The sequence below is a fragment of the Pan troglodytes genome, chromosome 1 (genome assembly GCF_028858775.2).
Source record: "Pan troglodytes isolate AG18354 chromosome 1, NHGRI_mPanTro3-v2.0_pri, whole genome shotgun sequence".
Taxonomy (NCBI): domain Eukaryota; kingdom Metazoa; phylum Chordata; class Mammalia; order Primates; family Hominidae; genus Pan; species Pan troglodytes.
The window spans coordinates 95,305,185-95,333,059 of record NC_072398.2 but is presented as its reverse complement, the minus strand read 5'-3'; the positions used below and the strand labels follow the sequence as shown (position 1 = coordinate 95,333,059).

Genomic DNA, 27,875 nt, shown 5'->3' with positions numbered 1-27,875 from the left:
GTGAGTTCTGGCTAGGCTCTATCTAACAAGCCTAGCATTCTTTTCTTACCAGGTGAACAGAAATCATCTGCTAAAGCCAGAAACTTTAAAGCTCTTAATCCAGCTGGAAATAACTATAATTGAGGGCCTTTTTACTAGCTACTTGCTTCCCAATTTAGGGTTGCCTAGCAGGGTTAATTTCAACATAACAAAAGGTGTTAACTGGCTGGCCGCATCATTCACTGGTGACAGGGGCAAGTTTAATGAGTTTTGTGCTCAGATCGCTGGGCCTCCTGGCTGCTCTTGTCCATCTCTGCACTTTGGTCCTAAGCATTCTGAGACTCAGTCAGCTGAGGGTGAAAGGGACCTACCAGCCAGTTGAGGGGCATGTTGTTAACAAGAAATCCATCAAGTCATCTAAAGATTCCTTCATTTTCTGCAGCTGCCCCTTGCTAGAAGTGAGGAGGCTGTCAGACACTTCCTTAAAGGAGGCAGCATTGCAGAACACTGAGTAGATGTCGCCTGCCATCACCCTCATATGCTTGGCCTGACCTTGGATATTCTGTGGTAATCATGGATGTTGGACAGAAGGCTGTGGCATGTGGTCTGGAGCTGCTAAGTCAGGTTGCAGGCAATAGCAAGAGTACGTGACTCGATGTGCTCTGGACAGTGGGACTCATCAGTATCGTCGTATCCAATACTCCTTTTCCACTCCACCCATGAGAGCTAGAGCTTATCCTGAGCATCCTGAATTTTCTGATTGGCACTATGCACACTCTTCCTGGCAAATTCAATCAAGTGAACAGAAGAACGGAGCTGAGAAATGGTGTCTTGGCTTTTTTGCTTAGCTTCTTTAACCCTGCTGAGAGCCTGCTCATACGAAGTGAAGCTTGGTAGACAGGGAGTGAAGCTTGGTAGACAGGGATCCCAGTCTAACATAACAACTTGGCTTCTGAACCATATCATATCCTTCAACTTTTTTTGCTTCTTTTTCTAGTTCTTCCCCAGTGAGAGGGAGGTACTGTCCTACCAAGAGCTCTGATTTGGTGAGCGCATGTTCCAAGCCACTGCTCACGAGCTGCATTATCTGACTTCCTAAGCTTGTGTTAATGCTGCCACTGACACAGACTTGGGTCTTCTCCACAGTGCCAGTCACTACCCCTTTGGTCTTGTCCATCAACCCTGTGATGAATCCTTGGCCCCAGTCACAGTAGTCGTCACAGCATCTTTTGCCCCGGTCACAGCACCTTTGGCATTGGCAACAACCTGAGTTGATGGCTGATTCAGAATAGGCAGTCTCTCCTCAATCCTGTCTAGCCCCTTACAGGCACGGATATTGGCAACTGCAATTTGCAGCTCTAGCTTTTGGATGATGGGCAGAGCACACTGGTCATGGCCACCGAGGTGATGGTCTTCACACCCTTCCCTGCCATCTCACACACAGACTTCAAGTAGGACACTGGTCCTTTGTACTGACATGGGCTGAGTACATGGGGTCATATGTGGAGCTCATCAAGGGCAGGTTGACCACCCAAGTCACCACACTCGGTTGTGGATCAACTGCAACAGATGCCATTTTTCTTCCTGGAGAAATAAATCAACGGACGGCAGTGAAGCGCCTATTTTTTAATATACATATATTTTTTGCTACTGAGTTGTATGAGTTCCTTACGTATGTTGGAGATTAACCCCTTATCAAATATATGGTTCACGAACATTTCCTCACATTTTGCAGATTGCCTTTCCATTCTGCTGTTTGCTGTGCAGAAGCTTTTTAGGTTGATGCAGTTCCACTTGCTTTTGTTGCCTGTGTTTTTGATGTCATATCCACGAAATCATTGCCAAGACCAATGTCATAATGCTTTTTCCCTGTTTTCTTCTTATGAGTTTTATAGTTTCAGGTCTTATGTTTAACTCTTTAATCTATTTTGGGTTGATTTTTGTGTACAGTACAAGATAATTTCATTATTTTGCTGTGGATATCCACTTTTCCCAACAACATTTGTTGGAGGGACTATCCTTGCCCTATTGATCCTTTCCTTATTGTATATTCTTGAGTCCAAACATAAATTTTCAGGAGACATTCCCATCTACCCCCAGCCAGAGCCCAAGCTGAGACACAGAAGTTTCCTTGTTTCCTCAAACTAGTAGACGGAATTTTCTGTGGTCCCTTCCTTTCTCTTGAGTATGAACCTTCAAGACTCCCTGCTTTATATAGAGATTTGCATTTCTAACTCTGTTCCATACAGGCCTAAGGCTCATGGACATGAAAACGAAGACTTTAGGCCAGGCACGGTGGCTCACACCTGTAATCCCAGCACTTTGGGAGGCTGAAACGGGCGGATCGTGAGGTCAGGAGATCGAGACCGTCCTGGCTAACATGGTGAAACCCCGTCTCTACTAAAAATACAAAAAAATTAGCTGGGCTTGGTGGTGGGCACCTGTAGTCCCAGCTACTCGGGAGGCTGAGGGAAGAGAATGGTGTGAACCCGGGAGGTGGAGCTTGCAGTGAGCCGAGATCTTGCCACTGCACTCCAGCCTGGGCGACAGAGCAAGACTCCGTCTCAAAAAACAAACAAACAAACAAACAAAAACCAAGCCTTTCAGTAACTGAGACTAGGCAAAGCACCCAGAAATACCACAGCATTAAGTAACATGCATACTGCTCATTTTCAGTTCCTCTTTCATTTGCAGTCCCTGAGAATTTTCCTTAATTCTTTCAGGCTCAACTAGCTATACATTTTTAAAAGTTTGTTTAAAAATTAAAAAATAGTTGTTACATTTCATCCAGCATTACTAGGTGTTTTGTAATGAAATAGCAGAAGTGTTTTAGGTTATATAGCCTATTATACTGCCATTTTAAAATATGCTGGTCTGGAAATTTAACCTTTATTTTCATAAGAACTAGTTCAGTTCATATAAACAAAATAACTCCACAGACGACTAATTGCAAAAGGAAAAACACATCTTAACAATGGAACAATCTTGCTGTTACCTTACCGTAGGGATCAAACTTTTCACTGCAGGCATTGAGACAATTAACATGGAAACAATCTGACAAATCTACAATGTGGAACATATTTCAAATCAATGAGTATGGTCTCTTCAAAAAAGTTGATATAAAAAAAAAGAGGTGGTGATACAGACTGTTCTAGGTTAAGAGAGACTTACAGACATAATCAAATATAATGTATAATCTTTGAATCTTGGTTTAAACACAGCTACAAAAGATACTATGGGGAACTGGGTAAATTTTCAAATGGACTAAGTATTAAATGATATTAGGGAATTATTATTAATCTTGTTGGTTATAATGGTATTGTGGTTGAATAGGAGATTGTCCGTATTTTTTTGAAACGTAACTGTAGCATTAGCTTTTTTTTTTGTTTTTTTTTTTTTGTTGTTGTTTTTTTGAGACAGAGTCTTGCTCTGTTGCCCAGACTGGAGTGCAAGATCTCAGCTCACTGTAACTTCTGCCTCCTGGGTTCAAGTGATTCTCTCAACTCAGCCTCCCGAGTAGCTGGGATTACAGACAGGTGTCCCCACGCCCAGCTAATTTTTGTATTTTTAGTAGAGACAGGGTTTTCCTATGTTGGCCAGGCAGGTCTCAAACTCCTGACCTCTAGTGATCCACCCACCTTCCCCCTTCCAAAGTGCTGGGATTACGGGCGTGAGCCCAGCCTACTATTAGTTTTCTATGGCTGCTATAATAAATTACCACAAATTTAGTGGCTTAAACACAATACAAATTGTATTACCTTTCACTCAGAAAGTCATTAAGTCTAAAATGGGTCTCATTAGGCTAAATTCAAGGTATGGGTATGGCTCCTACTTATTTTATATATATTTTTTTTACATAGGGTCTGGCTCTCTCACCTGGGCTGGAGTACAGTGGCATGATCTCGGCTCACTGCAACCCCTGCCTCCTGCAGCTCAAGCGATTCTCCCACCTCAGCCTCTGGGACTACAGGTGCGCATCACCACGCCCAGCTAATTTTTGTTATTTTTTGTAAAGATGGGTTTTTGCCATGTTGCCCAGGCTGGTCTCGAACTCCTGGCCTCAACTGATTCATCCGCCTTGGCCTCCCAAAGTGCTGGGATTACAGGCATGAGTCACCGCGCCCAGTCAGCTCCTACATTTCTTCTGGAGTCTCTAGAGGAAAATCCATTGTCCTGCTGTTCCCTGCTACAGACAATCTACTCTGCTGGGTTCATGGCTACTTTCTTCATCTTCAAGTATCAGGCCTACTCCTCTGACTGCCAACTCTTTGACACTCTTCTGCCTCCTTTAGGACCCTTATGATTATATTGGCCCACCTGGATAATCTAGAATAATTTCCACATTTTAAGGTCAACTGATTAGCAACCTTAATTCCATCTGCCATCTTAATTCTCTGTTGCCATGAAACGGAACATATTCACAGGTTATGGGGGCTGGAGTATAGACATCTTGGGAGAAGGGGCATTATTTTGCCTACCACAGCAATCTTAAGTATTTAGAGGTGAAAGTCTAAAACTTACTTTGAAGTGGTTTAGAAAAAATGTTTATGCTATATATCAACAGCATATTGATATGTGCCAAGCAAATATGGCAAAATATTCACTGCTGAACAAGATGGTAGTTACACAGCTGTTGCTCGTACTACTCTATTTTTCTATATGCTTAAATATTTTCAATTTAAAATTTAAAAACTAAAAACATTTAAAACTTTAAGATTAAAAAAATTAAAACAAATAAGCTGAACACAATGGATTCCTTTTTCTAAAAATGTCTACTGAGCACGGTAGCACACACCTGTAATCCCAGCACTTTGGGAAACTGAGGTGGAAGGATCACTTGAGGCCAAGAGTTCAAGATCTGGGCAACATAGCGAGACCCCCATCTCTAATAAATAAACCAACTAACCAAAAAAAAGAAAGAAAGAAAAAAGAATGCCTTTAACTTGACCACTCAGAACTGGAAAGTAATGTGGCAGAACATGGACAGTCCATGACATTTAATTGAGCAGTATGAAATGCAAGTAGCCTAGCCCTCCAGATACTATGGATATGGTTACTTGTTGGCTTGTAAGGGATTAAATTCCTTTTTGCATGCAGATGATAGGGTTTCATCTGAAGACTGAAATGATTATGTTAATCATCACAACCCTATTTGCCTTGGGGAAAAAACGTATCAGATAAGAAACCTGGACTACTATGTCTTCCTTTTGTATGTAAAAAGGAATAAACAGTATGCTTTATAATTCCTTATAAAGCATAACTTAAATATACATATGCATATGCATATATATATATAAAAATTGGCCGGGCGCAGTGGCTCACACCCGCAATGCCCAGCACTTTAGGAGGCCAAGGCGGGCGGATCACCTGAGGTCAGGAGTTTGAGACCAGCCTGGCCAACATAGTGAAACCCTGTCTCCACCAAAAATACAAAATTTAGCTGGGTGTGGTGGTGCGCACTTGTAGTCCCAGCTACTCGGGAGGCTGAGGCAGGAAAATCGCTTGAACCCGGGAGGCGGAGGTTGCAGTGAGCCAAGATCGCGCCACTGCACTCTAGCCTGGGCGACAGAGGGAGACTCTCAAATGTGTGTGTGTGTAATTATAACTTGCCTTTGATACAGTGTCCCTTCATAGAAAACGGATGCCCTTTTCTACTGTAGGCACTAATTAAATTAGTGGCACCTGATAAACTTTTCACATTGATAAAATATGTAAAACTTAGTCACTATATTCACTATAGTCCCCTTATCAAGTCAGAAAGTGGGAGGTAAAAAAGGAGAGAGAGATGTCTCTGGAATGGTCCTGGGTCCTTAAGATATTTATAATCAAGAAGCGCTGAAATCATCATCCATTCTTACATGTGAAGAAGAGCTCCTTTGTAGTTTGCCTTCTGCCACAGGAGACATCAATCAGCCAGAGGTCCAAGACCTGTTCACCCCTACGTAATGTTTTTTAAAACTCTGAATTAGATAATCCAACAAGACAGAAAGAAGGCTGGAAGCAATAAGAACTTCCATCTCATTGAAGAGGTCAAGTGAAGATTCTTTTGAAATCATTCAGTTTTGAAGCACCTACCTAGTATTGTAAGAAATACAAATAATTTGACAGTGAATTCAAGGATAATATAGTAACTGGAGAAATCTGGAGATGCAATTGCTCTCAAATAGAGAAGAGGCCCAGTAACAAGAATGTTAAAATGTGGCTGACTTCAAGAATAGGATCAAGGTCTCAAACTAGATAGTTCTGAATTCTTCCCCCTTCCTATAAGGTTGTTCTTTTTTCTGCCTGGTGAGTTATGGGAGAGTGATGGGATATCCTTCCTTCCAATCTAACTTATTTCTCTTCTTATAGTCCATATTTATAATAAAGACATCATCATTCCCTTTATTGAGTTAAAAATCCAGAAATCAGGCTGGGGGCATGGTGGCTTACACCTGTAATCCCAGCACTTTGGGAGGCCAAGGTGGGCAAGAGTTCAAGATCAGCCTGGGCAACATGGCAAAACCCCATGTCTACAAAAAACACGAGTTCAAGACCAGCCTAGGCAACATGGCAAAGCCCCATCTCTACAAAAAATACAAAAATTAGCCCAGGATGGTGGCGTGCACCTGCGGTCCCAGCTACCCAGGAGGCTGAGGTGGGAGGATCGCTTGAGCTCAGGAGGTCAAGGCTGCAGTGAGCCGAGATCATGCCATTGCATTCCAGCCTGGGGAACAGAGCGAGACCATGTCTCATAAACAAACAAAGCCCCGGCTACTCGGGAGGCTGAGGCGTGAGCATCACTTGGGTCTATGTAAAGGCTGAAGTGAGCCATGACTGTATCACTACACTCCAGCCTAGGTGACAAGGCAAGACCCTATCTCCAAAAAAGAAAAAAGAGAGAAACAATCAAATTGCATATGTATGTGGGTATATATGTATGTTATGTATTTGTAAGTATCATTAAAAAAATTAGACATGAAAAGGGGTCAGAGAGTGGTGTTAGGGTAGGGGAAGAGACTATTCTTAAAAGTATGGTCAGGAAAGTCCTGTCAGAAAAAATAACATTTGAGCAAGTCCTGAATTAAGGGCAGAAGTGAACTGTGCAAATATCTGGGAGAGGAGGTAACAAGTAGAGGTCACAGCAAGGATGTTGCTTGAGACAGGATAGCATTTAGCCTGTGCAAGCAACAGTAAAAAGGTACAGATGAAGTGCTAAATCCAAGACGGAGGGTGGTACTTTAAGACTATATAGGGTGCAGTGGCTCCCAGCACTTTGGGAGGCCGAGGTATGTAGGATGATTGAGCTCAGGAGTCCAAGACCAGCCTGGGCAACATAGCAAGATTCCATTTCCACTAAAAATACAAATAGAAATCAGGCAGGTGTGGTGGAGTGTGCCTGTTGTTCCAGCTACTCAGGAGGCTGGGGTGGGAGGATTGCTTGAGCCTGGGGGATCTAGTCTGTAGTGAGCCATGATTCCACCACTGCACTCCAGCCTGGGTGGCTGCAAGACTTCATCTCAAAAAAAAAAAAAAAAAGACCATGCAAGGCGAGGCGAGGTGGCTCATGCCTATAACCCCGGCACTTTGGGAGACCAAGGTGGGTGGATCACCTGAGGTCAGGAGTTCGAGACCAGCCTGGCCAACATGGTGAAACCCTGTCTCTACTAAAAATACAAAAATTAGCCAGGTGTAGTGGCATGAGCCTGTAATCCCAGCTGCTCGGGAGGCTGAGACAGGAGAATCGCTTGAACCCAGGAGGTGGAGGCTGCAGTGAGCTGAGACTGCACCACTCCACTCCAGCCTGGGTAACAGAGTGAGACTCCATCTCAAAAAAAAAATTAAAAAAAAAAAAAAAAGACCATAGACATTACTTTTATGAATAGAGTAATAATATGTCCTAGTTTGTATAGAACATGTCCTAGTTTATTCTCTCATGATGATTAACAATGTTCCTTTCACCTTTAATAGCGTCCTAGTTTGGAGGGTAAATTATATGGTCATCCCTATCTCCATTCCTCCAGGCAATTTTTCCTTTCTTTGTGCTGTCAAGGAATTTTCTTTTCTTTTTTTTTTTTTTGAGACAGAGCCTTGCTCTGTTGCCCAGACTGGAGTGCACTGGCGCGATCTCAGCTCACTGGAACCTCTGCCCCAGGTTCAAGCGATTCTCCTGCCTCAGCCTCCCAAGTAGCTGGGATTACAGGTGTGGCCACCATGCCCAGCTAATTTTTGTATTTTCAGTAGAGACAAGGTTCCACCATGTTGGCCAGGCTGGTCTCGAACTCCTGACCTCAAGTAATCCACTTGCCTTGGCCTCCCAAAGTGCTGGGATTACAGGTGTGAGCCACTTGCACTCGGCCTGTCAAGGAATTTTGGAAACATGTCATTTTCTGTGTCTTATTACTGAATTACTTGTCCATTTCCCTTAGAAAACTGTGAGCACCCAGAAGTCAGGAATGGTATGTAAACTATTTTCTTTCCTTTTTCTTCCAAAAGACAGGGCCTCACTCTGTCACCTAGGCTGGAGTGCAGTGGTGCAATCAAAACTTCCTGTAACCTTGAACTCCTAGGGTTAGGCAATCCTCCCACCTTAGCTTCCCGAAGAGCTAGGACTACAGGTGTGTGCCACCTCAACCAGCTAACTTTAAAATTTTTTGCAGAGATTGGGTCTTGCTATGTTGCCCAGGCTGGTCTCAAACTCCCAGCTTCAGGTGATCCTCCCACCTTGGCCTCCCAAAACATTAAGATTCCAGGCACGACTCACTGCCTCTGGTAGTTAAAATTCATTTTCTTATCTACTTAAAAAAAATTTTTTTTAAGAGACAGGGTCGCTTTCTGTCACCCAGGCTGGAGTGCCGTGGCACAATCATACTTCACTGCAATCTCCAACTCCTGGACTCAAGTGATCCTCTGGCCTCAGCCTCCCAAGTAGCTGGTACTACAGGTGCATGCTACCACACATGGCTAATTTTTGGTAGAGACAGGTCTTGCTATGTTGCTGAGGCTGCTCTTGAACTCCTGACCTTAAGTGATCCTCCCATCGTGGCCTCCAAGTCATAAACCACGGGGCCCAGCCCATTTTCTTAACTTTTTCACCTAACCAGTATATAACAGGCACTCAAAACATTTCTTGTTGAATGAACTGGCTTTAAAGGTCTCTGTCTCCTGCAAACATACTCTAAAAAGAGGAGCTAGGCAGAGGAGAGAAAGTGTGTGGAATTACTTCAGGCAGCAAACTTCAAGCTGAGAGTAAGTTGGAAGAAAGGGTAATCTAAGATTAACAGAAACGGATCCATATACAAGGAGTCTCAGAACTTTAACTGAGAAGGACGCCTGCCTCCAAATTGCTTCTAATCCATTAAAAATATATATATTATAACCTTCAAGAACTTATCAGAAAAGTAAAAATAGGCCCAGGTTGGTGGCTCATGCCTGTAACCCTAGCACCCTGGAAGGCCAATGCAGGAGGATCACTTAAGGCTAGGAGTTCAAGACCAGCCTGGGCAACATAGTGAGCCACTGTGCCTCCCACCCCGGGCCATCTCTATTTATTTTAAAAATCAGAAATATATACATAAAAAAAGAGGAAAAAAAGGTTCTCAGACATTTCAAAGAAACATCATTAAGTTATATATTTAAAAAATACGGCCGGACATAGTGGCTCATGCCTATAATCTCAACACTTTGGGATTGATGGGAGGATCACGAGGTTAGGAGTTCGAGACCAGCCTGGCCAATATGGTGAAACTCCATCTCTACTAAAAAAAAAAAAAAAAAAAAAAAAATTAGCCGGGCGTGGTGGTGCACGCCTGTAGTCCCAGCTACTTGGAGGTCGAGGCAGAAGAATCGCTTGAACCCAGGAGGCAGAGGTTTCAGTGAGCTGAGATCACGCCACTGCACTCCACCCTGGGCAACAGAGCGAGACTCCATTTCAAAAAAAAAAAAAATACATATATATATATATATGCATATCACTAAAGTTTAGAGAAGGACTGCACAAGTCTAGGAAAATTTTCAGGAAACAGAAACTTAATTCTGCATACTGCAACCTTGTGGCTAATATATATGTGAATAATAAGCTCCCTGCCATGTATCTACATACATTATATCCTTTTTTTTTTTTTTTTTTTTTTTTAGACTGAGTCTTGCTCTGTCACCCAGGATGGAGTGCAGCGGCGTGACCTCAGCTCACTGCAAACTCCACCTCCCAGGTTCAAGCAATTCTCCTGCCTCAGCCTCCTGAGTACCTGACGTTACAGGCTCATGCCGTCACACCCAGCTAATTTTTTTATTTTTAGTAGAGACGGGGTTTCACCATGTTGGCCAGACTGGTCTCGAACTTCTGACCTCAGGTGATCCGCCCGCCTCAACCTCCCAAAGTGCCAGGATTACAGGCATGAGCCATCACTCCCAGCCTTTACATACATTATACCTTATGTGATCCTCATAACATCCCTATAAAGATGAGCAAAGCAGTAAAACTGTCTCAATTTTATAGACGAAAAAATCAGTCTTCTTGGGGCTTGTAGAAGAAACTAGCTTCCAGCTTGCCAGTTTCCACACACAATCATTTTTATTTTCTGAAGAGCAATGTTACTCAAAGTGTGGGCCACTGACCACTGCAGTTCCATGAACTGCAAAAAGATAAGCACAGAAATTGAGAGTATTTAGAAAAAGCGTTAATTTGCCACTGCGCCTGGCCAATCTCTACTTTTTTTTATTTCTTTTTTTTTTTTTTTTTGAAATGGAGTTTTGCTCTTGTTGCCCAGGCTGGAGTGCAATGGTGCAATCTCGGCTCACCACAACCTCCACCTCCCGGGTTCAAGCAATTCTCCTGCCTCAGCCTCCCAAGTAGCTGGGATTACAGGCATGCGCCACCATACCCGGCTAATTTTGTATTTTTAGTAGAGACAGGGTTTCTTCATGTTGGTCAGGCTGATCTCAAACTCCCGACCTCAGGTGATCTGCCCACCTCCGCCGCCCAAAGTACTGGGATTATAGGCATGAGGCACTGCGCCTGGCATACTTTTTTTAAGAGAAAAAAATAAATTAAAATGCAGCTTCCCAGGCCCTATTTCATGGCATTAAATTTATTTGGGTGGGGCTAAGGAATCTGCATTTTTACTACTCTCTCCTGGTTATTACTAGGCACTGTAAGAATGACTGCTCCAAACTTTCACAAAGAAAAACAGGAAAGTGGCCGAGCACGGTGGCTCACGCCTGTGACCCCAACACTTTGGGAGGCCGAGGCGGGTGGATCACCTGAGGTCAGGAGTTCAAGACCAGCCTGGCAAAATGGTCTTGAACTGTCTCTACTAAAAATGCAAAATTCTAAAAATACAAAAATTAGCTGGGCGTGGTGGTGCATGCCTGTAATCCAAGCTAATTGGGAGGCTGAGGCAGGAGAATCACTTGAACCCGGGAGGTGGAGGTTGCAGTGAGCCAAGATCGCACCAATGCACTCCAGCCTGGGTGACGACAGTGAACCTCCGTCTCAAAAGAAAGAAAGAAGAAAGAAAAAAAAACAGGAAAGTAAGCAATCTAAGTACATAATTAAATAAAGGAATAGGAGTTAGCTACATTTTTCCAACCTTCTCCAGTACTCATCTATAAAAATTCTGTTTTTCTTTTTTTTTTCCAAGACAGAGTCTCGCTCTGTCTTCAGGCTGGAGTGCAGCTGCGCGATCTTGGCTCAGTGCAACCTCCGCCTCCCAAGTTCAAGCAATTCTCCTGCCTCAGCCTCCTGAGTAGCTGGGACTACAGGCACGTGCCACAATGCCTGGGTAATTTTTTTGTATTTTTAGTAGAGACAAGGTTTCACCATGTTGGCCAGAATGGTCTTGATCTCTTGACCTTGTGATCTACCTGCCTCGATCTCCTAAAGTGCTGGGATTACAGGTTATGAGCCACCACGCCCGGCCTAAAAATCCTGTTTTTCTTCATGCAAAGTAGAATGGATGTAGGCTTTCCTTAGGAATATTTTTTATATGAAAGAAAAACAAAAAATTCTTTTTATCCTTTATACCATGGAAGTAATAATAATAGGCACTAGGGGAGCAGAGTTTTGAACAGAGATCCTTCACAATGCTCTGAAAAGCATGATCTCAAATTTGTACACACACACATACTTGAGAGCCTCTTCTTCCCAGACAAAACATGTTGTAAGTGATACATTCATCACACAAGTCTGAGGACAGTTGGGGGAAAGTGCACTCCAAAAGGAAGACAAGTAACAAGGTATGTATTGGGGGCTTGGTGAGAGGGGATACAGGAGAAGGATTAACATCTGAATGAATGCTGATTATCGGAATGGTGAGAGCTAAGAACCAAAAAAACAGTATTTAGGTTCACATGTGTAATTTCGGCACTTTGGGAGGTGGAGGCGGGAGGAGAGCCTAAGCTCAGAAATGCTAGACTAACCTGGGCAATATAGGGAGACCTTGTCTCTACAAAAAATTTAAAAATTAGCTGAGTACAATGGCGCATGCCTATAGTCCCAGCTACTTGGAATGCTGAGACAGGAGGATCAATTAAACCTAGGAGGTCGAGGCTTCAGTGAGCTATGATTGTGCCACTGCAGTCTAGCTTGGGTGACAAAGCAAAACCCTGTGAAAGAAAGAAAGAAAGAGAAGAAGAAAAGAAAGAGACGAAAGAGAGGGAGGGAGGGGAAAGGAAAGAAAGCAACAACAAAAAACCAAGTATCTAATTCTCAGAACATTCCTATGAAGTCCATATTATACCCATTCTATGAATGAAAAAACTGAGACTCAGAAATACTAAATACAGCCAGGCACAGTGGCTCATGCCTGTAATCCCAACACTTTGGGTGGCTGAGGTGGGCGGATCACTTGAGGTCAGGAGTTCGAGACCAGCCAGGTCAACATAGTGAAACCCTGTCTCCACTAAAAACACAAAAAATCAGCTGGGCACAGTGGCGTGTGCCTGTAGTCCCAGCTATTTGGGAGGCTGTGACAGGAGAATTGCTTGAACCTGGGAGGCGGAGGTTGCGGTAAGCCGAGATCCCGCCACTGCACTCCAGCCTGGGTGACAGAGAGACACTCCATTTCAAAAAAAATAGTATTATTTAGTATACTACATAATTTCTTATTTAGTATAAACCTGTCCAAGAAACACAACAAATAGGAAAGTCATGATTAAAATCTACGTCTAATTCTGGCCAGGCACAGTGGCTCACGCCTATAATCCCAGCACTATGGTAGGCCAAGGTGGGTGGATCACCTGAAGTCAGGAGTTCGAGACCAGCCTGGCCAACATGGTGAAACCCCGTCTCTACTAAAAAATACAAAAATTTTCTGGACGTGGTAGCACGTGCCTGTAGTCCCACCTACTTAGGAGGCTGAGGCAGGAGAATCGCTTGAACCTGGGAGGTGGAGGTTGCAGTGAGCTGAGATTGTGCCACTGCACTCCAGCCTAGGTGACAGAGTGAGACTCCATCTCAAAAACAAATAATTTTTAAAAAAATCTACATCTAATTCTAATGACCAGGACACTCCCCTTCTACCACACCAAGGATGGTAAGTGGGTTTCAATTCCAATGCCAACTACATTTTACCGATGGTGATGATGTGGAACATTCTGTTACATAAGTAAAGACTTTTAATCAATTATTGTCTGCCATAAGAATAACATATAAAAACACTAGCACATATATAAACCAAGTATTTACCAGATTATTCTCATAATCAGACTAAAAATACCAGAGGCAATTTGAATTCAGCAGCCTATAAGGGTAACCACATTTTGCTCTTCAGAGAAACAAGAGCTGAGAGGTGGACATGACAGGGAAAGAGCAATGATTTAAACCTTAGAACGGTCTCAATGGGGTGCAGTGGCTCACACTTGTAACCCCAGCATTTAGGGAAGCTGAGGTGGGTAGATCGCTTGAGCCCAGAAGTTTGAGGCCGCGCACAGTGGCTCATGCCTGTAATCCCATCACTTTGGGAGGCTGAGGCGGATGGATCATCTGAAGTCAGGAGTTCAAGACCAGCCTGGCCAACATGGTCAAACCCTGTCTATACAAAAATACAAAACTTAGCCATGTGTGGTGGCACACAGCTGTAATCCCAGCTACTCAGGAGGCAGAGGCAGAACAATCGCTTGAACTTGGGAGGCGGAGGTTGCAGTGAGCTGAGATGGTGCCACTGCACTCCAGCCTGGCAACAGAGTGACACTAGGTCTCAAAAAAAAAAAAAAAAAAAATTCATAGCTCTGTACACTAAATTAGTCATAATAGAGAGGTGAGAATGTTATAAGTATAGCTAATCCAGTAGCAGCCTAGCTATATTCTCTAATGACAATTCATGTATTTTAAAAGAGCAAATAATGATCCAAATAAATTATTTCTCAACCAAGCTTCTGAGATTAGTGGGCCTGTGTCCTCTACTTACAACTGTACAGGTGAATGAAAGACGATTTGTCTTCTAAACTGTAAACAAAATGCACTTTGTTTCTGGCAAAAATCACATAGCAATGGTCTTGCACCATCTCCAACCTGCCCTAATGCAAACCAGATGGCTGAGCTCGTTCCAAGCTATCTAATGCTTCCTATTATCAATCAATCCCAGTAATTATTCTGCACTTCCCAAGGATATAACCTCTCCATTTCAGTTTCCTAATGAATTTATACACACACACAAACCAAACTGCAAATTCCTCAAATGGGGGTAAAAGGCCCTAAAGAAAAGCAGAATGGGTACAGAAAAGGTTTCATTTTTGATGCTACAAAGAAGTGAAATTATTTCCAATGTACCTTGTTTTGTTTTGTTTTGAGACGGAGTCTTGCTCTGTCGCCAGGCTGGAGTGCAGTGGCATAATCTCAGCCACTGCAGTCTCCGCCTCCCGGGTTCAATAGATTCTCCTGCCTCAGCCTCCTAAGTAGCTGGGATTATAGGCGCACACCACCACACCAGCTGATTTTTGTACTTTTAGTAGAAACGGGGTTTCACCATGTTGGTCAGGATGGTCTTGATCTCCTGATCTAGTGATCTGCCTGCCTCAGTCTCCCAAAGTGCTGGTATTACAGACTCGAGCCACCGCCACCTGGCCTCCAATATACCATTTTATAGGATTACCTTAGAGGTTGGAATTAACTGTCAGAATGGAAAAGGGTATGGACAAGGGCTTGAGAAGAGCACACCTCGGTGTGGTATGGGAACGCTACTATTTCTAAGAGGAGACTTAGATAACATAGAACCAAAAGAAACCACACTGATCTCCTTACATGACAGAAACAAAGAGAACATATCAGACCCCAAACTGCTTATTATACTACAATATATCTGGCAAGGTTAGCAACCAGGAGGTTAGAAATAAATTTGGCAAATCAGAGAAAATAATCTGACATGAATGACTATGGAAGACACCCGCTTGGGAGGCTGAGTCAAGAGGAGTGTCTGGACTCAGGAGTTTGAGGTCACAGTGAGCTATGATTGCAGCACTGTACTCCAGCTTGGGTGACAGAGCAAGACCCTGTCTCTAAATAAATAAATAAAATCAAGGACCCCAAAGAGAGCAGTAACTAAGAGTCACATAAGAGGCCAGGCGCGGTGGCTCACGTGAGCCTGTAATCCCAGCACTTTGGGAGGCTGAGGCGGGTGGATCACCTGAGGTCAGGAGTTCAAGACCACCATGGCCAACATGGTGAAACCCCGTTTCTACTAAAAATATAAATACAAGCTGGGCATGGTGGTGAGCATCTGTAATCTTAACTACTCAGGAGGCTGGGGCAGGAGAATTGCTTGAACCCAGGAGACAGAGGTTGCAGTGAGCCAACACGGTGCCACTGCACTCCATCCTTCGCGACAGAGTGAGACTCCGTCTCAAAAAACAACAAAAAAAAGAGTCACCATATTAGAAACAGAATTAAAATAAAATTTTAGGCCAGGCACAGTGGCTCACGCCTATAATCCCAGCACTCTGGGAGGCCGAGGTGGGCAGATCACCTGAGGTCAGGAGTTCAAGACCAGCCTGGCCAATATGGTGAAACCCCGTCTTTACTTAAAAAGTACAAAAATTAGCCAGGCGTGGTGGTGCACACCTGTAGTCCCAGCTACTCAGGAGGCTGAGGCAGAAGAACTGCTCGAACCCGGGAGGGAGGAGGTTGCATTGAGCTGAGATCGTGCCACTGCACTCTAGACTGGGTGGACAGAGGCAGACTCCATCTCAAAAATAAATAAATAAATAAAAGAAAATAAAAAATTTAAAATTATTAATGCATTTAAAAATAAACCCATTCCATGTTAACATAACTTCTTTATGAAAAATATTTTCCAAAATAACGGAACAATTTAGTGAGAAAAGTGGCTTTGTTTTATATTTTTACAAATCTCTTTAATGTCTGGCTTAATAGCAGACAGCTGGATTCTCATAGCTGCCTCTGCATTCAATGTGCAGTGATGCTGTTCTAGTTAACAGCATGGGGGACGGGGGGTGGGGGTGGATGTGGTCTCACACAGATACACAGGAAGGTAGGAGTTGTTTTTTAAAAAATTTAAAGTCTTTAATAAACTTATGTTTTAAAATTAAGTTCTGAAATAATTTTAGACTTACAGAAGTTTCAAATATTCTTCACCCTGCTCCCCTAAATGTTAACATATAAACACAGTACAATTATTGAAATCAGGACACAATAGTGTTTATTAACTACTCTACAGATCTTATTCACATGTCACCAGTTTTCCCACTAATATATATACTATATACTTTTTTTTTTTTTTTTTGAGAGATTCTTGCTCCGTCACCCAGGGTGGAGTGCAGTGGCACCATCTTGGCTCACTGCAGCCTCCCCTCCTGGGTTCAAGCCATTCTCCTGCCTCAGCCTCCCGAGTAGCTAGGACTACAGGCACGCACCACCACACCTGGCTAGTTTCGTATTTTTAGTAGAGACGGGTTGCACCACACTGGCCAGGTTAGTCTCGAACTCCTGACCTCAGATGATCCACCTGCCTTGGCCTCCCAATGTGCTAGGATTACAGGCGTAAGCAACCATGTCCAGCCCCTACTAATATCCTTTTCAGATCCAGGACACAATCCACAACCCCACATTTAGTTGTCATGTGTCCTTCCTTGGTCTCCTCCCAATCTGTGAGTTTCTTAGTCTGTCTTCACCTTGATACTTTTGAAGAACAGTGACCAGTTCTTTTGAAAAGTGCCCCTTAATTTGGGTCTGTCTGATGTTTTCTCATAATCAGACTGAGGTTATGTGTTTTTGGTGAGAATATCACAGAAGTAATGTGCCTTTTTCAGTGTATCGTATCAGAAAGTACATGATGTCAGTACGCTGTATTACTAGAAACGTTAACTCAATCGCTTGATTAAGGTGGTATCTGATAGATTTCTCCACTGATATGTTATGACGGAGAGATACTTAGAAGCCACTACGTAAATATCCCATCTCCAATCAAAATTCCACATATTAATTTTAGCATACAAAGACAATTCTTGCTGGGCACAGTGGCTCACGCCTGTAATCCCAGCACTTTGGGAGGTCAAGGCAGGCAGATCACCTGAGGTCAAGAGTTCAAGACCAGCCTGACCAACATGGTGAAACCCCCTCTCTACAAAAATACAAAAGTTAGCCAGGCATGATGGTGGGTGCCTGTAGTCCCAGCTACTTGAGAGGCTGAGCCGGAAGAATCACTTGAACCCGGGAGGCAGAGGTTGCAGTGAGCCAAGATAGTGCCACTGCACTACAGCCCAGGCGACAGAGCAAGACTCCATCTAAAAAAAAAAAAGAGACAACTCTTGCCTGCAACAAATACTGTAGTATTTGCCTAATGTTTCCATTATTCCTTTTCTATTTATCAACTTGAGTTTCACTGCAGAAAACAATTGTTTTCTTTCCCATATTTATTTATAGCAGCATAAACTTATGGATATTTATTTTACCCCATGGGTTATAATCTATTTATCATTATTTGTTTTTCAAACTGTCCCAGATCTGGCCATTGAAAGCTCCTTCAAGCTGGTTCTCTATCACTTTTTTGGCAATTTATTAGCTTCTGGTATCCACACGATGTTGCAGGTTCATCATCTTTTTTTATCTGCCCTAGCCATTTCTCCAAGCAGCTCTGGTTCCTCTTATTGGAGAATGGTGTTGCGAAACCAAGATCTGGTGTCAGGTGTGCTCACTGCTAGGTGGTGTCACTACTTCCAGGCCCTTTCAGAAAAGGAAATAAAATGCATGCATACACACATAACATCCATATCTTTTTCTACATCTATATTTGCATATGTGTGTACCGCTTGAAGATCCCTCATCAGAAAATCCAAATTGGGTCAGGTGTGGTGACTCACACCTATAATCCCAGCACTTTGGGAGGCTGAGGCGGCAGATGCCTTGAGCCCAGGAGTTCAAGACCAGCTGGGGCAACATGGCAAAACCCTGTCTCTACATTTTTCTTTTTTTTGAGATGAAGTCTGGCTCTGTCATCCAGGCACAATCTCGGCTCACTGCAACCTCTGCCTCCCAGATTCCAGCAGCAATTCTCCTGCCTCAGCCTTCTGAGTAGCTGGGATTACACGGGCCTGCCACTATGCCCAGCGCTAATGTTTTGTATTTTTAGTAGAGATAGGGTTTCATCATGTTGGCCAGGCTGGTCTCGAACTCCGGGCCTCAAAAGATCCACCTGCCTCGGCCTCCAAAGTGCTGGGATTGCAAGCATGAGCCACTGTACCTGGTCACCCTGTCTCTACTTTTTACTAAAAAAAGGAAAAAATCCGGCGAGGCACAGTGGCTCACGCCTGTAATTCCAGCACTATGGGAGGCCAAGGCGGGCAGATCACGAGGTCAGGAGATCGAAACCATCCTGGCTAACACAGTGAAACCCCGTCTCTACTAAAAAATTTTAAAAAATTAACCGGACGTGGTGGTGGGCACCTACTCGGGAGGCTGAGGCAGGAGAATGGCGTGAACCCAGGAGGCAGAGCTTGCAGTGAGCAGAGATCACGTCACTGCACTCCAGCCTGGGTGACAGAGCGAGACTCCGTCTCAAAAAAAAGGAAAAAATCCAAAGTACTTCAAAATGTGAAAAAAATTCCACATCAAAATGCCGTCAAATGCAGTCAAAACTTTGCTTTATGCACAAAATGTTGTTATAAAATGACCTTCAAGCTATATGTTTAAGGTATATATGAAACAAATCAATTTTGTGTTTAGGCTTCAGTCTCACCCCCATGATACCTCACTATGTATACAGAAATATCCCAAAATCCAAAAAAATCCAACATTGGAAACACTTCTGGTTTCAGGCATTTTAGATAAGGGATACTCAAACCTGTGTATATGTGTATATATGAGAACCCATTATTTCATACTGATACTGGAGAGAGGTTTTTTTTGTTTTTCCCCAAGACGGAGTCTTGCTCTGTCGCCCAGGCTGGAGTGCAGTGGCACGATCTTGGCTCACTGCAACCTCTGCCTCCCCTCTTGCCTCAGCCTCTGGAGTAGCTGGGATTACAGATGGGTGCTACCACGCCTGGTGTTTTTTTTGTTGTTGTTGTTGTTTTTTTTTTTGAGACAGTCTCGCTCTGTTGCCCAGGCTGGAGTGCAGTGGCGCGATCTCGGCTCACCACAACCTCTGCCTCCCAGGTTCAAGTGATTCTCTTGCCTCAGCCTCCCAAGTAGCTGGGACTACAGGTGAGCACCACCATGCCTGGCTAATTTTTCTATTTTTAATAGAGACGGGGTTTCACTGTGTCAGGCAGGCTGGTCTCAAACTCCTGACCTTGTGATCTGCCCACCTCAGTCTCCCAAAGTGCTGGGATTACAGGCGTGAGCGACCACACCCGGCCACTTGTTTTTTTGTATTTTTAGTAGAGATGGGGTTTGCCATGTTGGCCAGGCTGGTCTCAAACTCCTGACCTAGTGATCCATCTGCCTTGGCCTCCCAAAGTGCTGGGATTACAGGTGTAAGCCACCGTACCCAGCCAGAGAGAGAGGCATTTTTAACAGCCTCTTAAATTTATTAGAATCGTGGATATTTTCCTTGATATTACTGAAGCAATTCTCCTGCCTCAGCCTCCCGAGCAGCTGGGACTACAGGTATGCACTGCTAAGTCTGGCTAATTTTTGTATTTTTAGTAGAGACGGGTTTTACCACGTTGGGCAGGCTGGTCTCGACCTCCTGGCCTCAAGTGATCCGCCCACTTCAGCCTCCCAAGGTGCTGGGATTACAGGCATGAGACACTGTGCCCAGCCTGAATTGTACACTTTTAAATGGTTAATTCTTTAGCAGGGCATGGTGGCCCGTGCCTGTAGTCCCAACTACTTGGGGGGCTGAGGCAGGAGGATCACTTGAACCCAGTAGGTCAAGGCTGCAGTGAGCTGAGATCGTGTCACTGCACTCCAGCCTGGGTGAGAAAGTGAGACCCTGTCTCAAAAAATAAATTAATTAGTAAATTAATAAATAAAAGTTAATTTGATGTTCATGTGAAATTTAACTTAATTTTTAAAAAGCAACCTAGGCTAGGCGCGGTGGCTCATGCCTGTAATCCCAGCACTTTGAGAGGCTGCGGTAGGCGGATCACTTGAGGCCAAGAGTTCGAGACCAGCCTGGACAACATGGTGAAACCCCATCTCTACTAAACATATGAAAAAGTAGCTGGGTGTGGTAGCGTGAGCCTGTAATCCCAGCTATTTGGGAAGCTGAGGCAGGAGAATCACTTGAACCCGGGAGGCAGAGGTTGCAGTGAGCTGAGATCCCGCCTCTGCACTCCAACCTGGGTGACAGAGGACTCTGTCTCCAAAAAAAAAAAAAAAAAAAAAGCAACTCAGTAATTTCTAAAGGTTAGCAGCAAATGTGAACTCTGAAACCCTATCAATGAACTTTTGTATTATTACATTAAAATACATTGGTCTACTTTATACTTTGAGTGGATCTCTCACCAAATCTGATTTTGTCACATCATATATTGGTCATGTGAAAACTTCTAGTTCACTAAGTCATGCAGCTCTTTCGAAGGTTGACATATTACATAATATCAAAAAAAAAAAAACCACAAAACTGGGAAGTGGACCGTCTCATGGTGGAGTATATAAACTTTCCAAAATTCTCATTTTTGCTTTAATTTTATCACTGGGCAAAAATAGTTGTTTTCCTTGAAAATTTTCAAGAAAGCATCTGCCAAATACCCAAGTCTAAATAACTTACTTTGTTGGTTATTCTTTCATCAAGTAAAAATGCTGTTCTATGAAGAAGACAACTAGTTAGCTGGAAACCCAAATAACTGTACAAGTACTTTTCCTTAGACAACCACAGTACTTCAATATATAACAGAAGTGTTTTTTGAGTACTTCCTATTTTATCACACAAAATATTCAAAAGCCAAGTACTAAAAGGTCAAGATTAAATAAAATTAATTTTTACTGCTTCATCAAGAACATTCTTAAATGAAACTTTTTTTTTTTTACTGCAAATTTAAACTGCATGACAATAAAGAACACAATGCCTGCTACTAGTTTGGTGCTATTGCTCAGGGTTATGCTAACGTTTTAATCAGCATTGCTTTCGGATATCACTGCAAATGTTAACACAGGGAAGAAGGCAAATGATGACTTAGTATTATTATGAAACTATTCTGATCTCACAGACTCCATGAAAGGAGTCTATTCTCTAGGATTCCACAGACTACACTTTGAAAACTGCTAGGCTACTCTAACACACTTGTTTAATAGGTAACCTACCAATTCATATTTATTTCCAAGTTTAATGCAAACTACTTGACAGCAAATCTCTCTTCTTTGTACTTCGCTTTAATACCCCGCAACGATTTGAATGTGTCCCCCGGAAGTTCATCTGTCGGATACTTGGTGCCCAATGCAGGCGTGTTAAGAGGCGAGACCTTTAGGAAGTGCTTGAGCCATTCTCAGATTAATGGGTTATTCAGAGAAGGGGCGAGTTAGCTCAAGAGTGGGTCTGTAATATAAGCCAATGTGGCTGTCTCTCGTGAGTCCCCTCACCATGTGATGCCCTGTGCCACTCTGGAACTCTGCAAGGTCCCCACCAGCAAGAAGGCCCTCAGCAGATATGGCCCCTTGACCCTGGACTTTCCAGCCTCCAGAGCTGTGAGAAATAAATTTCTTGGGGCTGGTCATGGTGGCTCATGCCTGTAATCCCAGCACTTTTGAGAGGCCAAGGTGGATATATTGCTTGAGTACAGGAGCTCCACTCCAGCCTAGGCAACATAGTGAGACCCCATCTCTACAAAACATTTTTAAAGCAATTTAGCTGGGTGCAGAGGCACATGCCTGTAGTCCTAGCTACTTGAGAGGCTGAGGCAGGAGGACTGCTTGAGCCTAGGAGTTCAAGGCTACAATAAGCTATGACTGCACAACTGCACTCCAGCCTGGGTGACAGAGAATAAATAAAAAAGAAAGAGGAAAGGAAGAAAGGTAGGGAGGGGACCGGGTGCGGTGGCTCATGCCTATAATCTCAGCACTTTGGGAGGCCGAGGCGGGTGGATCGTGAGGTCAAGAGATCGTCTGAGACCATCCTGGCCAACATGGTGAAATCCCATCTCTACTAAAAATACAAAAATTAGCTGGGTGTGGTGGCGCGTGCCTGTAGTCCCAGCTACTTGGGAGGCTGAGGCAGGAGAATCGCTTGAACCCAGGAGGCAGAGGTTGCAATGAGATGAGATAGTGCCACTGCACTCCAGCCTGGGAGACAGAGCAACACTCCGTCTCAAAAGAAAAAAAAAAAAGAGAGGGAAAGAAATTTATTTATTTTCTTTATAAATTACCCAGTCTCAGGTTATAGCAACAGAAAATGGACTAAGACAACACACTACTATGAAGTGCCCCTAAGAGATTAAAAATAAGTGCTGTTACTGCCTAACCAACTTCAAATGGTACTTTCCTTCACCTAATGCTTATTAGCCATGTCAATGGACCCTCCCTTCTTCAAAATCCTATTCCTAAAAATCTGAAATGATTAATTCCTTCTAGTCCATGTAAGTCTAGTCTATTTTTAAATTTTTATTTATTTATTTTTGGGTTTTTTTTTGTTGTTTTTGTTTTTGAGACGGAGTTTCCCTCTGTCACCCAGGCTGGAGTGCAGTGGCCCGATCTCGGCTTACTGCAACCTCCACCTCCCAGGTTCAAGCAATTCTCCTGTCTCAGTCTCCCAAGTAGCTGGGACTACAGGTGCATGCCATCATGCCCAGCTAATTTTTGTATTTTTAGTAGAGACAGGGTTTCATCATATTGCTCAGACTGGTCTTGAACTCCAGACATCAGGTGATCCACTCGCCTTGGCCCCCCAAAGTGCTGAGATTACAGGTGTGAGCCACCACATCCAGCCTATTTATTTATTTTTGAAACAGGGTCTTGTTCTGTCACCCAGGCTGGAGCACAGTGGCTCCATCACAGCTCATGGTTCACTGCAGCCTCAAACTCCCAGGCTCAATCAATCTTCCCACCTCAGCCTCCCAACTAACTGGGACTACAGGGACATGCCACCATGCCCAGCATTTTTTCTTGTAAGCAAAGATGGGGTCTTGCTGTGTTGCCCAGGCTGGTCTCAAGCTCCTGGGCTCAAGTGATCCTCTTGCCTAGGCCTCCCAAAGTGCTGGAATTACAGGTGTAAGCCACCACGCCCAGCCAAATTTAGTCTCATTATTTCTCTTCTGATTTCTAGAACTTGCTTCATAGGTCACTTTCCTAGGAAAAAAAGACTCTTGATTAGACCAGGGGCATCCAACCTTTTGGCTTCCCTGGGCCACAATGGAAGAAGAACTGTCTTGGGCCACACATAAAATACACTAACACTAAAGATAGCTGATGAGCTGGAAGAAAAAAAAAATCTCATGTTTTAAGAAAGTTTCTGAATTTGTATTGAGCTGCATTCAAAGCTGTCCTGGGCCGCATGCAGCCCAAGAGTTGCAGGTTAGACAAGCTTGATCTATACCATGAGGTTCTTACAAACTTCTTCTGTAAAGGACCAGATAATAACATTTTAGACTTTGTGGGGCAAGTACTAAACTCTGCTTTTGTAAGCAAGTGGGTGTGGCTGTGTTTCAACAAAATTTCATTTACCAAAACAAGCAGCAGCTATAGTTTGCTGACTCCTGATCTTGATACAGGTCAATAGACCTACCACGAGTTTGGAGGGAAAAAAAAGGTAGCTACAAGCTGGCTAAAATAAACTAGTAAGAACAATGAAAATAGTATAAACGAACCCAACAGACAGGAATATCTATCTTGCTAACATTCACTGAGCTCTTACTATGTGCTAGGCATTGTGCTAAAGTGCTTCACAATGCATTATCTCATTTAGAACCTCTGGAGATATAATTATCCTCCTGTTAGAGAGAAAAGAAAAACAGATAAACTGAGTAACTTCATACGATTTCACAGTCCAGGCCAGGCACAGTGGCTCATGCCTGTAATCCCAGCACTTTGAGAGGCCAAAGCAGGCGGATCATGAGGTCAGGAGTTCGAGATCAGCCTGGCCAATATGGTGAAACCCCGCCTCTACTAAAAAATACAAAAATTAGCTGGGTATGGTGGCGCATGCCTGTAGTCCCAGCTACTCAGTAGGCTGAGGCAGGAGAATCGCTTGAACCCGGGAGGCGGAGACTGCAGTGAGCTGAGATCGCGCCACTACACTCCAGCCTGGGCAACACAGTGAGACTTCGTCACAAAAAAAAAAAAAAAAAAAAGATTTCACAGTCCTTAAATGGCTGGGCATGGTTAAAACACAGGACTGTCTTACCTGAGTCAATGTCCTTAACCATCGTACTATGCTATCTATATTGTCATTTTTGGTTTCCAATCCAACCAGACTGGTAAGAGAGTAATTCTTATGAAAGACTATTACTGTTTACATGCTCTTACAGTGTCTTTTCTGTATCACTGAGTTTACTACACAAACCTTTGGCTCACATTCTTGAAAGAAAGAGCCTAGATGACCTTGCAGTGGGTAACATACTGCTCAGTAATATGCACCAAGGATTGTAAAGGTCGCTATGCTTAAATGTGACAAGTTAGAGTGTGCTGCCTAGAGGTAATGAACAGGAGGTAAACAGCTTTCTCCTACTGTCACCTTACAAATCAGCACAGAAGTTCTGACATACACGAAAGCAAATGTGCCAGACAATCATTTAGAAAAGGTGATATTAAAGGTCAGGGCGGTGGCTCATGCCTATAATCCCAATACTTTGGGAGGCCAAGGCGGGCAGATCACCTGAGGTCAGGAGTTCGAGACTAGCCTGGCCAACATGGTAAAACCCCGTCTCTACTAAAAATACAAAAATTAGCTGGGCATGGTGGCAGGCGCCTGTAATTTCAGCTACTCGGGAGGCTGAGGCAGGAGAATCACTCGAACCTGGTGAGGGGAGGGCGGCGGGTGGAGGTTACAGTGAGCCAAGATCGTGCCACTTCACTCCAGCCTGGGTGAAAGGCGAGACTCCGCCTCAAAAAAGAAAAAAAGAACAGGCAGTATTAGAGTGAAAGGTCCTTTGCATTGGCCCATGCCTATAATCCCAGCACTTCGGGGGGCTAAGGTAGAAGGACTGCTTAAGGCCAGGAGTTTGAGACCAGCCTGGGCAAAACAGTGAGCCTCTGTCTCTACCAAAAATAATAATAATGAAATTAGCCAGGCATGGTGACATGCCTATAGTCAGTCCTAGCTACTTGGGAGGCTGGGGCAAGAGGATCACTTGAGCCCAGGAGTTCAAGGCTGCAGTGTGCTATGATCACACTACTGCACTCCAGCCTGGGCAACAAAGTGAGACCCTGTCTCTAATAAATAAATAGAATTAAAGGGACAGACGTGGCCAAAGGGCAGATTTCACATACACTTCAAAACTACTCTTCAGCCACTCCAAAACAGCAATTAAGGCCTATGAGAGTTAAGAGAAAAAAAAAAAAAATTCTCATCTATCCATTAAGAGAAGGTACTGGTTTATGCCTTGCTGATTATGACTACACAATCACTAAGATTATCCTCACTAATCTGGCTCCTAACATCAAGAGAAAAGGTAAAAATAAAGGATATAGCTGGGCATGGTGGCTCATGCCTGTAATCCCAGCACTTTGGGAGGCTGAGGTGGGGCAACTGCTTGAGCTCAAGAGTTCCAGACCAGCCTGACCAACATGGTAAAACCTCGTCTCTACTAAAAATACGAAAATTAGCCGGGTGTGGTGGCACATGCTTATAATCCCAGCTACCTGGGAGGCTGAGGTGGGAGGATCACTTGAATCCAGGAGGCAGAGGCTGCAGTGAGCTGAGATCATGCCACTGCACTCCAGCCTGGGCAACAGAGTGAGACTCCATCTCAAAAAAACTTAAAAAAAAAAAAAAAGGGTAATTATTACTTCTAAGAACTAGGTAATCCCACAACAACAATGAATGAATCTTTACCTAGCCTCTAGGTTGTAGCAAGTTTGGTCTGTTGCTATTTTGTCTTTCAGTACTCAACAGACTAGGAAATAATACTCCTTAGTTTACTTATAAAGGGACTTAGAAAAGTAGGCTCCAGCTCCTTGGGGTGGGGAAATAATTACAGGCAGCCTGGGGAATAAGCAGAACAACCATTGTGGTAGGTCCCATCCTGCAATCTTTTTTTTTTTTTCTTTTTTTTTTTTTGAGACAGGGTCTCACTTTGTTTTCCAGGCTAGAGTGCAGTGGTGCAATCATGGCTCACTGCAGCCTCCCACCCCAGCCTCCCGAGTAGCTAGGACCACAGGCACATGCCACGACTAATTTTTTGTAAAGATGGAATCTCCCTATGTTGCCCAGGCTGGTCTCAAACTCCTGAGCTCAAGCAATTCTGCGATGGTCTCCCAAGGTGCTGGGATTACGGCTGTGAGCCACTGTGACCAGCTCATCCTACAATCCTTAAAGAAAGTAATAACCTCATATTCACTTCCTAACAAAAGGAAAAAAAGCACAGATATTAACACCAAAAAATACAGACATTCAAAGACTATTGCTTGTAAAGATGTGGCAAGAAGAGAAATTTACAGGCTTTAACAAAAATATACAAGTTCCCAATCAAATTAAGGAATTTCCTCTAGACTGCAACCTGATAAAAACTCTTACTACAGGATTAACGAGTTTGAAAGTTCCCTCTCATTCCCAACTCTCCCCATCAGTGCTGTTATTCTGAATGGTCAGAAGCAAAAATAAACTCACATAAAACCAACTGTAACAGTGTGACCCATACTTTATTCCTTTTTTTTTTTTTTTTTTTTTTTTTGAGACAGAGTATTGCTGTGTCGCCCAGGCTGGAGTGCAGTGGTGCAATCTAGGCTCACTGCAACCTCCACCTCCCAGGTTCAAGAAATTCTTCTGCCTCAGGCTCCCGAGTAGTTGGGATTACAGGTGCCCACCACCATGCCTGGCTAATTTTTTTTTTTCTTGAGACAGTCTTGCTCTGTCGCCCAGGCTGAAAGTGCAGTGGTGCGATCTTGGCTCACTGCAACCTCCGCCTCCCGAGTTCAAGCGATTCTCCTGCCTCAGCCTCCCGAGTAGCTGGGACTACAGGCGCAAGCCACCACGCCCGGCTAATTTTTTGTATTTTCAGTAAAGACAGGGTTTCACTGTCTTAGCCAGGATCGTCTCTTATCTCCTGACCTCGTGATCCGCCCGCCTCAGCCTCCCAAAGTGCTGGGATTACAGGCATGAGCCACCACACCTGGCCAATTTTTTTTATTTTTAGTAGAGATGGGGTTTCACCTTGTTGGCCAGGCTGATCTCAAACTCCTGACCTCATGTGATCCACCCACCTCGGCCTCCCAAAGTACTGGGATTACAGGCATGAGCCACCGCTCTCGGCCCCATACTTTATTCTTTAATATACTTTCTCATTTTCACCTAACACAAAAGCTGCTTCATAAATATCACACCTAGGAGGCACATAAAGAGAATTTAAGAAAAGACATCAGGCCGGGT

General features: G+C 43.7%; 1 protein-coding gene and 1 pseudogene across 11 annotated transcripts in view; both read right to left on the bottom strand.

Annotated features, from left to right (window-relative positions):
* GATAD2B (GATA zinc finger domain containing 2B) overlaps positions 1 to 27,875 on the bottom strand; it is a 118,209-nt gene that overhangs the window by 46,302 nt on the left and 44,032 nt on the right. The gene's annotated exons all lie outside the window — the stretch shown is intronic.
* On the bottom strand, positions 151 to 1,650 carry LOC134810363 (perilipin-2-like; annotated as a pseudogene).